Here is a 13,646-nt window from a genome sequence, read left to right as displayed (position 1 = left end):
AAAATAAATAAAACTTAATAACTCTTGAACCATCCGACCGATCTCGATCACATTTTCAACATAGATGAGGTTCGAACCTGAGATTGTTTCTGTCATATCACTTTGACGGTGCAGCTTAGGGAAGGGGAAGGAGAGACACATTTAAAAATGATAAAAAATGACCGATATTAGAGTGGAACCTATAGTTTTGGGAGTCGCTGAGATAAACAGTGATACTTCCGATACTGTTTAAATTCAAATTCAGCCCGTAGCTTGGCGGAGGGACGAATATTAGTGTCGAATCCATAGTTGTCGGGGTCTCTGAGATGATCAATGACACATCTGATACCATTTAAATCCAAATTCAGTCCTGCAACTTGGGGAGGAGGAGGGAAGAGAAATATACAAATAATCGAAAATGACCGATATCAGAGAGCGCTTAGTAATACTAAAATGTTTATTATTATTATTATTATTATTATTATTATTATTATTATTATTATTATTATTATTATTATTATTATTATTATTATTATTATTATTATTTTAATTGAACCCAACGAAGTGGGAATTGATGCTAGTAAACCATATTCACAAGTAATACTGATTTTGTAGTTATTTCAAACTAGCAGCGTTCACCCCGCTTCGCTGCGGTCACCCCGGAACGCAATAAACTTTGTTACTTAGATAATTTTTACTTTTTCGCTTTCAAATTGCAGTAAATGTTAACATTATAGCGCCTGTCATTTATGTTAACCCGCCGAGTGACACGGTCATGCGGGTTGCATATAAATACGTTTATTTTTATACCTATGATGAACTAACAAAGGATTTGTACGTTATGGACACTTGAATGGTCAATTATCTCAAGACACTGGTAATTAAAAATTAAAGTGATATGATAAAAACCATCTAGGGTCCAAATCCTAATAACCCCCCAAAAATGAAAGAAATTGGTTCAGCCGTATTAGCGTGATGAGCTAACAAAGGATTTGTGCGTTCTCTTTTATATAATAGACTAGCAGCGTTCACCCCGCTTCGCTGCGGTCACCCCGGAACGCAATAAACTTTGTTACTTAGATAATTTTTACTTTTTCGCTTTCAAATTGCAGTAAATGTTATTATAGCGCCTGTCATTTATGTTAACCCGCCGAGTGACACGGTCATGCGGGTTGCATATAAATACGTTTATTTTTATACCTATGATGAACTAACAAAGGATTTGTACGTTATGGACACTTGAATGGTCAATTATCTCAAGACACTGGTAATTAAAAATTAAAGTGATATGATAAAAACCATCTAGGGTCCAAATCCTAATAACCCCCCAAAAATGAAAGAAATTGGTTCAGCCGTATTAGCGTGATGAGCTAACAAAGGATTTGTGCGTTCTCTTTTATATAATAGATAACTTGGAATTTGATGCTATTATTTTGTATTTCTAATGTAGGTCAAAAGTATTTATATAAATTGAGTTTACACCAAAGACATAAACAGTTGAGTCGTTTTCTGTTTTCACTCAAATTATTCTAAAATATTAAGAGGTTTGATTACAATAATTAATATTTTAATTTTTTCTCTATCTTTTCTGACCAATATTGCTAAACATATCATCATCATCATCATCATTATAGCTATTTTGCCATTATTGGTAGGTCACTTGCTGCAACTGAGAAGCTTCGATGTACGGTGGTCCTCTGCTAGTCTTTTCGTCTTGACGTAGCAATTTTTTGTTTTAATACCTTCCTTCAACTAAAGTCTCCTTCGCTCCCTCCCTCTCTTTCCTTCTACCATACCCTCTAGCACTATCCCTCATAATACAGTTTCTCTTAAGCCAATATCGCAACCAGTTCCTCTTCCTCCTCTTAACAATATCTAAAAATCTTCTTTTTTCCCCTACTGCTAATATTTCTAACACCTTATCATTCGTTTTCCGTTCAACAGCTAATCCTCTCCTTTTTTCCTCCATACCCACGTTTTAAAAGACTGCATTTTTTCCATCGCTTTTGCGTAATGTCCATGTTTCTGCCTCATAGAGTACGTATTGGAATCAGTAAAACAAAATCTCAATATTTAATTGGAAGTTTGTTTAATATAAGGATTAGTTAATCGTGGTTGAAAAGAAAAACCTGACGTCTTTAGAGTGTAAAAATAATTTTGCCATTCATAGTATTTCAATAATCTGTGTCGTCTTGATTTTTTTCATGAGTCTCAGGGGTAGCCTCCCCAGTTTGGGAACCAGTGGAGTGTTGGATCTGTTAAAAAATATAAACAGATTACGAAACGTTTTGATTTACCTTATAAGTAGTGAAGCGTGGGCATCCATTAAAAGAAATAAAGGTCATCACCTATGTTGTACACTATCATCATACTTACACGAAGGTAAACTATATTGCATTTAGAAACATATATTGTATTTTCGTTACTATTAACACATTGTAGAATTTATTATCCCTTATATCCAGAATAAAATTTACCTATGAAAAGCATACGATTTCTTAAAAGCAAAAGTTGCAAGACTCTTGCAAACAAGACCAAGACCAAGACCGGGTGTGCAAGACCAAGGGTTCCAATCCAGTGCAAGACCAAGACCAAGACCAAGACATACGCTCAATTACGCACGAACAAGGTATTGGGCGTTCGGATTTTAAGTCAGGATTCACATTCCGGGGCAAAATTTGCCTTAATTTTTCTTTCTAATTCAAGAGAACAATACTGTTTTACTAATTCTGCAAGTACTCTAGTTACATAAATGTGAACAACTAATGTAAATTAAATATCCATAATTAGATTACATCATAAAATATTTACCTGTCTTCTAACGTTGACAGCTCGAAAATGCAATTACATACAACACATCGAAGTGGCTAAAGCAAAACAATGTTTTCTCCGCCTGAGTCGGCCTATTTCATTGCCTCAACTATACATTGCACCGAAGGTCAACAAGACTTGGCGAAGCAACAATAATGACTAAAATTAACCCAAAAAAAGTAAGAAAGGAAAACAAGAAAGAAAATTTATATAAAAAATGACAGAATGAACCAGGTTTTATGTTCTGCGATTACGTTAGACCATAGGGTTGCCAGATATTTTAGAAAAACAAATAAGACTTTCAGTGATTTTTGCTTTTTTTTTTTAAAAAAAAAGAGATGCTGAATTATATTAAACAAGTGAGTTTCATCTCACGGTGTGAAAAACCACGGTAATTATACGAATTGAATACTCAAACTTGAGTAGTACTGGTTACAATAGACCAGAGGTCTCCAAATTACGGCCCGCCACATTATATTTTGATTAAATTGTAAAATTTACTAAGTAAAACACACAAGATAATGATCAGATTTTTTTAAATATACAACCAATTAAGAAACATAACTGACATTCATAATGAAAAAAATGAAATGAAATCTTTAAGTTTAACGTCCCAAGGATATGCCGGTTAGGCTAAAAGAGACGGTGATGATGAGAGATGAGTGAAATGAAGAAAGTGGGAGGAAACGGGAGAAACCCGAGCCACCGGAAGTGAACGCTCTACCACTGAACCACCGCGCCTCCATTCTTAATGAAAATTAAACATTTTAATTTTAATTAAAGATATGAGATTTATCCTTGAAAAACTCGCAATAAGTGAAATTAGGTAATTCATATAATGAAATTTAGCGTTATACTGTAATTATGATTAATGTGATTTATGTAGCTGTAGCTTTCCACTAAGAATTGTGAATCAAATTCACTAGTGGAAATTTACACTGCAAGTTACAGCTACACTGCAAGTCAATCATTTCCATTCTGGGGTAAGAGTTATGTTGGCATTAAAATGATTTTGAAAAATCATGATGTCTTTTGCAATTGCATCAAAATTTGAAAAACGTGACTCAAAATTTATTTTTAAAGCAGCCAAAGCTTCAATTGCAAAATCTACGGTACCTGAAATAGTCTTAGTTTGCTGACTGAATATTTAGCATGAATTAAAACGTGAAATTTTTTTTTTCTAAAAAAAAAAAAAAAAATGGAAATAAAAAAACAAGTTTTTGTCGAAAGGACTTATTGTGAGTGCATAAATCAGATAGAAGCAGATTTTCTCCTTGTAATTTTAAACTAAGACAATTCATTAGTTAAATCTCTATAAAATACTAACTTCCATAACCACCCATTGTTGTGTAACAGCCAGAGGGCGATTCCTTTAATTCAAGAAAATTTCTACTATTAATCGGAGATCAAATAATCGTGTTAGAACTTTTCCACAGGTAAAATAGCGTACTCCAGTATAATATAGTAAGTCATTTTCTTCCATCCCTTCGGGCCGCGGTGGCTCAGTGGTAGAGCGTTCACCTCTGGTGGTTGGGGTCCCGGGTTCGATCCCAGCCCCCGCCAACTGAACTTTGTGGTGGACAAACACCGTGTGCGTGGGTTTTTTCCGGTTTCCTCCCACTTTCTTCATTCCACCATTTCATTTATTACTCATCATCACCGTTTCCTTTATCCTAACCGGAATAATCGTGGAACGTAAAACTCAAAGATTTCATTTCATTTTCTTCCATCTCTTCAATAAACTAATGGAATTGACGATGATTCAATGCAAGCCATACTTCAATACAGGCAAGAAATCGTTTTACTGGCAAAATAATAATAATAATAATAATAATAATATGCCAGAAAAAGTAGAATTTAATGGAAAAACGTATGATCTGGCAACCCTATTAGACCAATATTTCCGCTTTCGTGCATTAATTAATTTCGCTGTAATTGTTGAACGTTGAAATAAGAGCATACTCCTAATTCGCTAACAAAACAGGGTATTCGAAAGTAATAATAGCTATATTCTTTCTTGGAAAATGTTACGCAAGAAAAGCAGTTGTGGACATAAAAACATTGTCATTGTGACAAGACAACAGGAAATTTAAACGATTGTTTTAATATTATTATTATTATTATTAGAGGAAAATTATATGTTTTCCACACTTTGCCTGCTGCTTTGTGAGGGGTTTTGTAAAAAGTAGTCTCCTTCCCCCCGAAAAAGTGTACAGTCAGGATTTTTGATTTATTTACTATATAACCGCACACATTTATTGAAGTATTCCTATGTTCGCCTCAATGACTACGAAATGGATAATCCCGAATAATTCAAAATTTTAAGAAATTTGATAATTGTTATACATAAAGTTCCTGAGTTTTGGCTACATTTGTGCAAAATTGTTATGACATTTCATATTTGGTATTGTACACAATCAGAACGTTAAAAATAAAATCTTGGACACGTCAATTTTAGCGAGAAGAAATTAGATTCTGTTTTATTTCTATTCAAGACCATTATAGTTAGTGTAGTTTTGAAATTAGATAGACAATTGATAAGATTTATGAGCCACAAAAAGTAAGTCCAGTTTACAATCAATTGGTAGCTGGTTCTTTGAACTAATTGTGAAAGAAGAAATCGCTGAACCAGTTGTCATTTTTAGACCTCCAAATTATGCTATGGATAAGTATCGTTAAGTCTTATAGAAGAGGTACGTCCATCTGTGACAGATATCAGAGCATAAACAGGTAAGAGATATCGAGTAAGCTTTATTTTAATCGATTCATGGTCCCTAAACAATGTTGAATACAATTTGTTAACCTTCTATTCAAACCGGAAGTGGTAGAAATAAACACTTTCTGGTTTCAGCGTTGATCGCAATAGAGCAAGAACTGTGGAATCGACTCAGCGTTTCAAAGAGAGACAACATCTTCACCCGCATTTCTCTACTGAACCCGAGCAACTACTTCCGGTTTCAATATTGATCTCCATAGAGCAAATACGGTAAGAAGCAGCGATAAGTGTTTTTTTTAAACACTTAAGTCAGCGCCCCAACAATAAGTTCCATGTACTCCGTTAATCCTCTATTTTTCCTTCATTCCTCTATAACTTAATTAAGGGGCCGTAGTGGCAAAGTGGTAGAGCTTTCATCTCTAGTGTGTAGGATCCTTGGTTCGATCCCAGCTCACGCCAAGTGTGCTTTGTGGTGGACAAACGTCGTGTGCATAAGTACACAGAGAAGAAAAATGTATGTGGTGTACTTAAAATTGTAGACTACCTAAATACGTAAATGCTGTAGTTGGATAACATATTGCTGACATTTGTAACATACGTATATGTATGTAATATACGGAAGACTCTTACATGTCAGACATCCTGCAGCTGCATGATGTAACATCTAAGCGGGAATAAGACAGTGCATATGTAGCATGTGAATAATGCATGCTCTTCACAGATTTCCGTAGTAAATATATAAGGCTTTCATGTATTTGTGCGATATACCGCTGTACGGATAACGGATTTTTCTCAGTGTATTCTCGGATTCTTCCGTTTCCTCCCACTTTTTTCATTCCATCATTTCATTACTTCCTCATCATCACCATCTCCTTTAGCCTTACGGCATAACCTTGGAACGTAAAATTGAAAGATTTAATTTCGCTTCGTTTCCATTAAATCAGTCCTGTATTCAAACTGGAAGTCACTTCCGGTTTCAACGTTGAATGCTACAGAACAAAAACTGTAAGTAAAGCAAGAAATTGTGTTTTGGAATACACTGAGTGCTCACTGAATTGCGACCACCTACCTAATACTTTATTTGTCCAACTTTTGCTCAGAGAACGACCTGGGCACGGCATGGCATGGACTCTGGTAATTGCTGATATGTTTCCACGGGGATTAGACAGCTTATATTCCTGATGACATACCACAATGAATCCACAGATGTCAGTGCAGGAGTCATGGTGCAAATAGCTCGTTCCGCAACATCCCATAAAAAAATGTTCTATAGGATTAAGATTTCGTGACTTAGGGGACCAATTCATACGCTGAAACTCCGTGGAATGTTCCTTAAGCTAAGCAAGTAGAGTCCTGGCTTGATGGCACCGTGCATTGTCGTCCTTTCGTCCTGCCGTCTTCGTGTGGGTAGAAGTATCGCATTGTACGGTATACGTGATTCTCTAACACATGTAGGTACACAAGGGATGTCTCTCTGTGGTCCTATATACCAACGATTCCAGTCCTGCCAACAGAAGCATCCCCATACCATACAGCCGTCCCCTATTTTTCTGTACAGTATACACCATACTCGAGGGATCAATAACTTCGAGCTATTGGCGCCACACATGCACACGCCCGTTCGAGAGGAGTAGCACAAACAGTGATTTATTGGACTAACACATACTTTTCAAATCATGGTCCAATTAGCTTGTTCCTGTGCCCAAGTGTGACGAAGTAACGAGTCGTAACGAGTGGATAACAAGTGAGTCGTCTGCTGTGGAACTTCATGCGTAATAGTGTACGCCATATAGTTGCTTGGGATATGGGTGTTTTGCATCCACTATTGTATTAGTCACGTAATTTCAGGATACTGATGGTTCGTTTGGCTGTCACGAACTGTTTGATGCGGTGCTCGCCCCACGCTTTGAACTTCCGTACGCCACTGTAGCCCCATCTCCTGAAGACCGTTACCCCATTTTCTTCCCTCTCCTTATACACCTTCACTACACAGGAAAGGGCGCATTCGAGAAGTATTGCTGTTTGGGTTATTGATGCACCTATTACTCGGGTATCCACAATTATGCCCTATTAGAATGCGGATAAATCCTGCCCACCTCTCGTTATAACAGTGTGCTGTCTGCCAATATATACCTCGAGTGTGTTATTTCCAGTCGAAGTGATCATGTAATCAGCTTGGCTGCTGGCCACAGTTTCTTGTGTGGAGGGGTGGTCGCAATTCAGTGAGCACTCAGTGTAGAGTTAGTGTTTCAACAATAGGTTCTACTGTATATTTCCCGTTAACCTTATAGTCAAATCAGAAGTGACGGAAAATAGCCCCTTTCGGTTTCAACGTTGATCACCATACAGCAAAATTGGTAATACAGAGGTCGTTCAGTCTACATTTTTCCAATTTCGACTTACCTAAAAATTTAGAAGAATCCATGGCGCCAGGTCCGTAAGTGCTCGATGTGTTTCCCTTGGTTCCTAACAATAGCCCGATAGCGTAATTTCCACTGTAATAGGTTTCTCTGAAGAACTGGGAGGGGAATCGTGTCCCATTCCCTTTGCACAGCTTTCCAAAGTCCTTCCACAATTGCCACACGCCGTTTACCCAAAGTCCGCTTCAGCAATCCAAATCCACAATAGTCCATAGGACTTAGATCTAACATCTCTAGATCCATCTGGAGATTTAACAGGTACCTCATTGAAAGGTATTACCTGTATACCGCTGATCTCCTCCATCTCCCTGTAGAATGCGAGGGACGATCGTGAGGTATGTGATGAGGAGTTGTCCATGTGAATGCGGACCAGATTGGCGTCATTTCCGTACATTGTTGGAATCTCATGCTCGTAGATCGGCCGCATGATCTGCTCCTGAAAATACTGCGAATTTATTTTGGAGTTCTTCGCCACCCTACGAATCTTCAATTTACCTCGTTAACAGTAGCCAGTAACGACCATGAACCCTTTTGGGAAAGATTCTTTACAGACACGGACCCACCTTCTGAAGTTCTTGACGCCTTTCTCTCGGTACATGATGGCTCTCGGTTTGCCGCGGTCGGAAAGATAAATCCATGCTTCATCGAGCGTTACGACGTACATCCACCTTTGTTTTGCCAGATGCCGTTCGTACAGCTTCCGGGCGTTACACTTTCGTTCCTTTCGGTGGGCATCCGTGAGAAGATGGCCGCGAGCTTTCATGACTTTTTCCAGCTTGAGTTGATGGTGTAACGTCCGGCTCACAGTCCCCAAAGACACGTCAAGGCGATTAGTCATACACCTTTGTGTTGGCGGATTTTCTTGCATTGCCATTTTGCGAAGTTTCCTATGCATGGTGGAAGTGGCCTTGGTGCATTCCCGCTTCCTAGGCAACTTCGTTGGTGATCCAAGTGGTGGAGCTTCGTTGCCCTTGTACTTTTTAATAACATTTTTTATTCCTTTTAAACTGATGTTGCAACCATTTGTCTTGCACTGTTTTCTAATGACAGAAACACTAATGTGGGCGTCATAAAGAGCCGGAACATAGCCTTCCCAAAACCGGCTTAGTTTGGGCGGCTTTTTGGTCACAGAGCGGACACCCACACACTTGGAAACAAATTTAACACAACACTCACAACAATTGTCTTGTTTTGTGCGTTATTGTCGTCCGCGCGGGAAAACAACTCCTTTTTCAGGAAACCACTGCACAACACTGCAGGACGCCACGAGGTAGGTTGGGTGAGTCCATTCTGACCGGGAGGGGGAAGGAACGAAATCGGCCAAACGTAGGCTGAACAACCTCTGTAGATAGCAAGACGCAGTTTTCAGCAATCGATTTAGAGTTTCAAGAATATAAAGCACGTCTGGAATCTACGATGTGAATAAGTTCTCAACTGTATGTTCCACTCTCCCCACATCAAGGAAGTTCTTCCCTGCCAAGAATTGATCTAGATATACCAGAAGAGGTAGTCGATGGGAGTAGTGTTAGGAGGACGTGCGTGAGGGTTTCGTATTGCATCTCTCTGTACTATCCTTTGAGGAACATGATTGTGTGCAAGTTGAGGACAGCAAGTCAACTCTTTGCTAAATGCTTGAGGATAAATTTGTAGGCATTTCATGGAGTAGAGCAATGTAACGATCTGCAACGATGGTTTAGCCTAGACGAAGAAAGACATGATGTGAATCAATCCCGTTATAGTTCACCATATCAGCAACAACACCTTTGTGCGGTTGGAGGGGTGGTTTTGGAAGCCGTTCTGGAAATTCATCACGACGCAAGCACTGTCATGACTACGGTTGTAGTTGCAAATCTATAGAAGTGAGAGCCCGATTTCGAAAACCTTCACAGTTATTCTGTACACTCAGAAAACTGCACTCTTTCTGACGGCAATCTGTTGGTGGGTGTTAATTCACGTGGCGCCCGGAAATGTTTCCCTTACCAAATGTTTTGGAGCTGCCGAACCGAAATCTAAACAGAAAGTTAAAATGATGTTGGAAAACTTGAAATCGTGTGAAGAACACAGGATGAAAATGAACGTTAAACTGGTTAGAGCAATGGTGATTGGGACGAAAAGTTGTCTATTAAATATAGGATAAGAGAATGTAGAACATTCGACTACTTTTCGGTACTAAGGTAGTGTTGTTAATGAAAGAATGAAGTATGGACGTGAAATAAAAATAAAAATAACGTGACAAGCATTTAAGAGAAAGAAAGCCGTATTTGCATATTTCAATAAACATTTATGGAAAATACACATTAAGTGTTTCTGTGGAGTATTGTACGGTACGGGACAGACACATAGACAAGTACAAGCGACGAAAAAAAAATACTACAGGCTTCCGAGATAAAGATGTGTAGAAGAATTGAGAAAATTAGTTGGGTCGAACGAAAAACCAGTGAGTAAGTTCTGAGAGTCGTAGGGGAAAAGAGACCAAATTTAAAATGTAATTAAAAACATAAAGAGAAACGTGTTGGATTGGAACATTGCCTGCGAAGAAGCTGTATCCTGAGGTATTCCATAAATGATACAGGGGAGGAAAACAGAAGAGAGCGAAATACGATAGAATTGATGTATGGCTACGAAAGAATATTCGTAGCTACGATCAAAAAGAAACAAGTTGGATTAGATGGGGGAAGAAAATGATTGGGTGCGAAAGACGATACAATTGATGGATTGTATTAAAAGGACACTCGTAGCTATGAACAGGATGAGAAACAGATTGAATTGAAACATTTGACTGAGAAGAAACTGTATCCTGAGGTACTTGATGAAACGTACGGGGAAAGAAAGTACGAGAAGTGGTGTAGGACAATACAAGTAATAAGACGCTATTAAAACGGATTTTCTTATTTACGGCAAGACAAAGTGGTTAGCTGATGACCGTGATATAGGAAGCTTCTCACTTTGGCGAAAGATGAGCTGCCAGAAGTGTCAGATCGATCAATTATGATTATGATAACGGAAGAGTTTCTTCTTAAACACATTGTATGTAAACATGACTCATTGGTTCCGTTCTGACAGCCAAGAACATTCCGAATAGTTCTAGACACAATCTGCTCTTTAACTTTTGCCTCGCATATTTCTGAAAACTTCTATGGCAACTGTTAGTATTAAATAAAATAATTGAGTTGTACGTTCCACGGTTATTCTGTGTATTCTACAAGAGTCGTTCAGGATGAGAACGAATGAAGAAAGTGGGGGAAACGGGAGAACCTCGAGAAAACTTATGCACACTGTGTTTGCCCATCACAAAGTTCACTTGGCTGCAGTAGGGATCGAACCAATGATTCTACGCATGAGAGATGAGGAGCGGTCTACCACTGAGCCACCAACTTTTAGTATCATAAAAGATCAGAACATGTTCTGATGTGTCAAATTGCTACGGAAACTTCCCAATGCAAGATGATGATTGAAGTATCCTAGATGTGAGTAAAATACGTTTAAAACCAGTTGTAAGGAACAATTACAAAAACTGTAAAAAAAAAATAAATAAATAAATAAATAAATAAATAAAAAATAAATAAATAAATAAATAAATAAAGGCTTTCAATTAGTTATCACTGGAAGGAAGACGAATGCATTACGTTTGTCTTTATTTTTCTTTCTTTTATCCATTGTCAAGGTTAGCTTGTAGCTACACAGTGTTGCACTAGTAATTATACTATTTTTCCATCCTTCCTTTACGTGTAATGTATTATGTAATAGAAGTAATTAAAGCAACTAAAATATTTTTATTAGCTCTAACACCTATTTCTTCTTATTACAGAATAAAACAAAAAATATATTACTAAAATTAGAGGCCACTGTTTACAATGCAGAATTGCAGTGTTTCCTTGGTCCCTTTTGTGAAGACAATAAATCTAACTTTCCACTGACGTCGAATGGTGTTTAAAAGGCAAATATCGCATTTGCATAATAAGACATGGAAAACAATTTGTAGGAAAATTAACTTAATGTGTTTGCTTACATGTAAAATATTAGTAACTTTGAAAGTTTTCTTTTGCGCTTTTTTCCGATTATAGAACCAGTGGTGGCTCTTGAAGGACAGGGAGATAATTTGTACGTATATTTATTCTTGTATAGAGCTTGTAGGAATAAAATACTGTGTGTATATGTACTAATTCCATTAGCTTGATGCGGTAAAATGTTATTTCTTTTTTACCGTCTTGAATTTCATCAAGAGCCGCCACAGAATGGAACATTGTCCACTGGCACGATTGCCAGAAGTACAAAACATAAATTGGTAAACGAAGTTTCTTTTTTTTTTAAGCCAGTAAGATTAGATTGATTGATTTGAGTTTAACAACCTTATTAGCACCAAGGTTATGTAAGATGGGTACTACTGTTTAATATGTAATCCGAAACATTCAAAATTGTATCCATTCATCGTAAACTGATCCGGACACCACAGCTACAGAAAACATGCTCACTAACCTCTTTTTCTCCGTCAGCAACCAATTTTCCCTCTTGTTCTGTTTTTCCCGATTCGTCTGATTACTTTTACTTTTTACCTTCCATAAAGTTGACTGGAACAGAAACACAAAAACAACTAGAGCAAAGGTGTCCACTTTGGACTAACCGCATTCAAACTCACGCTCGCATCATCTTTTTGACCTCACGCTCACTCGATCTCACACTTACATCTTTTTGACCACACTCACTCGACCTCACACTCACAATATCATTGGGACTTCACGCTCAGAATATCATTCCGAATCACACTCACTCGACCTTACGCTCACATCATTTCTACATCACACTCACAACATCATTTCGACATCATGCTCACTAGACCTGACGCTTTCATCATCTCAATATTACACTCACTCAACCTCACGCTCTAATCTTCATCTCAACACCACACTCACTTGAACCACGCTCACAACATCATATCGATCTCACACTCACATCATTGTGACCTCACGCTCACTATGTCCTTTCGACATCACACTCACTCGACCTCACGCTCTAATCATCATCTCAACATCACACTCACTCGACCTCACGCTCACATCATGATTCGGAACTTGCGCTCACTCAACCTCACGTTCACTTCGTGAAGGTGAGGTCGTGTGAACGTGAGTTCCTAGCTCATAAGCGCCGACCTCATGAGTTCGGATTCGGGCACCTTTGAACTAGACAACAACAGGACATGCTAGCTGCAATATGAACAGGGGATGGTATATAGCCAAACCGAAGCTGAGGAACACAAGAGAAGATGCGGAGAGCACGGAGTGTATTTGGCCGTGTGACTCAATAACAACTTTGTAGATACATTCGTGTAGCACGTGCTGTCTATACCGTGCCTCCAATTAGCTACCGTCTCTTCTGCTCAATATGCGGCTAGGCTTGCTCTTCAGTGGGACTCAAACTCATAGTTGATCGAGACAACGGCTGTGACCACCGTCACCATTCGACCATGAAGAGGTGTACAACAAAATTCGACACCGAGTATTTTTTTAAATGTAACTAGAGAGCTTGCATATTCGAAAAAATATGATTGTTAACTTTTACCTATGTTCATGAAAACAGCTATAGCCTACACTATTTCTCAGTAACACTTTTAAAGAGATTTTGCTAGAAATACTTTTTAAAAGAATCCATAAACTTTGATAGTTAGAAAAATGTTGGAAAGCCAATAATCCTAATTTGAGCGCACCCTCCTTCTAGTGTAGTGG

The sequence above is a fragment of the Thermobia domestica genome, chromosome 1 (assembly GCF_964235325.1).
Source record: "Thermobia domestica chromosome 1, izTheDome1.hap1.1, whole genome shotgun sequence".
NCBI classification, from domain to species: domain Eukaryota; kingdom Metazoa; phylum Arthropoda; class Insecta; order Zygentoma; family Lepismatidae; genus Thermobia; species Thermobia domestica.
Note: the sequence above shows the minus strand (reverse complement) of the source record.